Here is a 2,368-nt window from a genome sequence, read left to right on the forward strand (position 1 = left end):
AAATAAATAAATAAATAAATAAATAAATAAATAAAGTTAAATAAAATAAATCTTAAAAAATGTATGTGGGACTGGCATGTGGCATGGTGATTAGGGGCTCTGGGCTCCCACACATCCGACCGTGGTTCGAATCCTGGACCTAGTGGCTTGCTTTCTCACTTTCCTCTCTCTCTCATTCTGTCCCTCTCTGGTCAAATTCAATAAATTAAAAAAAAATTTTTTTTTTGGAGAGGTTTTCACTATAGGGCATGTACGCTCGCCAGACAGACAGAGAGAGACATAGAGACAGAAAGCGAGAAATCACCCCCCAGGGGAGATGGTCACACCGCAATCCCTTCTCCTCCATTCTCCTCTCGGGATCTTGGGCATGCACGCACACATGCCCGGCGTGAGTTTTAAGCTACCGGGTCCAGGATGCGAACCGCGGTCGACTACGTGGGAGTCCAGCGACATAGCCATTATGCTAACTGCTGGTTCCCAATTTTTAAAATTTTAAGAAAGGATTCTACATCATAGGATTACCCCAGGAATGCAAGGTTGGTTTAACATCTAAATATCAATTAGTGTAAATAGTGTATCAGAATAAAGGACGGGAACCATGTAATCATCTCAGTAAAAAATCAACACCCCTTCATGATTAAAAAAGAAAAAAACAGCAAAAAGAAGGAATAGAAAAGAACCATTCCAACATGCTACAGCATCTGTGAAAACCCCACAATGTCATTGTCATTGCAATTGTAAATGTAGTTAACATCATACTAATGGTGAAATACTGAATGCTTTCCCGCTAAGATCAGAAAAAAATAAGGATGTCTACTCACTCCATTTCTATTTGACATTGTTTCTGCCAGGATAATTAGGCAAGAGGATGGGAAAAAAGCATCCAGACTGGAAAGAAAAGTAATATTGTATTTGACGATAACCTCGTGTTGTAGAAAACCCCAAGGCAGGCTGGCCCCGTGGTGCAGGGGTTAAGTGCTACGAATTGGGAACTGGACCCAACGTGGCTGACAGCAGTTCCAATCTCAGCCCCTGGCGATCTGAAAACATGCTAGTGGTGTGTGCGCATGGAGAGAAAGAGGGAAAAGGGCCGTGGTGAGACCACGCCTTGCCGGGAGGTCCTTCCAGTCTCTTTGGTGAGTATACGAGCCCTCTGGCAAAAGGAGGAAAGAAAAGAAAGAAAGAGCAAAGAGAATCCTAAGGAATCTAATAAAATACTAGAACTAGTGGATGAACTCGGGAAGGCCAGCAGGTGGCATAGTAGTTAAGACACTGGACCCTGCATGGCCAACCACGGTTCAAGCCCCAGACCTGGCGGCCTGAATATCATACTGGGTGCGTGTGCGTGCCTGCCCACAATCCTGAGAGGAGGAAGAAGAAGGGATTGCAGAGTGGCCAAACCCCCGATTGGCAATTTCTCACTTTCCCTCTTTCTGTCTCTTTCTGGCAAGCACATGCACCCTATGACAAAAAAAAAAAAAAAAAAATCTTAAAAAAAAAAAGAGCTCAGTACAGTTGTAGGATATGAATTCAATGTACAAAAATTAGTTGTATTTCTAAATACCAGCAATGAATGATCCAAAAAGTGAAATTAAAACAATGTCATTTACAGTAGCATCAAAAATAATACAATAATAAAAATAGAGGCTCTGCTGCATGATGCTGATGATCCCTACGATCTCATATGGGCAGGATCTGGGTTCAAAACCCAGGACTACCTGAACACACTAGACCCAACCCTGGCTGGCTATAGGGCTGGGTAGGGGCTGCAGGGATGGGGGAGGATGACAGGGTGAAGAATTTATCCAGGTTGCCTCTCTCTCAGGAAGTGAATACATTTTAAAAATAAATAAAATAGGAATAAATTTAACAGAAAAAGGTAAAATTTATACACTGAAAACTACAATATATTGTTGAAAGAAATTAAAGAATACATAAATAAGTGGAAACACAGCTCATGTTCATAGGTTTACAGATTCAATGCAGTCTGCATCAAAATTCCAGATGGCGGGACCAGCAGTTAGAGTAATGGCTATGTCGCTGGACTCCCACCCAGTCGACCGCGGTTCACGTCCTGGACCTGGTGGCTTAAAACTCATGCCGGGCACGTGTGCGTGCGTGCCCAAGATCCCGAGAGGAGAATGGAGGAGAAGGGATTGCGGTGTGACTATCCCCCTGGGGGGTGATTTCTTGCTTTCTGTCTCTCTGTCTCTCTCTGTCTGTCTGGCGAACGCACGCGCCCTATAGAGAAAACCTCTCCAAAAAAAAAAAATTCCAGATGGCGTCTCTGTGGAAATCAACAAACTTTTTTTTTTTTTTTTTTTTTTTTTTTGGGGGTTTTTTTTTAAGGGGGGGTACCCCCCCCAAC

The sequence above is a fragment of the Tupaia chinensis genome, unplaced genomic scaffold (assembly GCF_000334495.1).
Source record: "Tupaia chinensis unplaced genomic scaffold, TupChi_1.0 Scaffold000146_1, whole genome shotgun sequence".
NCBI lineage: Eukaryota > Metazoa > Chordata > Mammalia > Scandentia > Tupaiidae > Tupaia > Tupaia belangeri.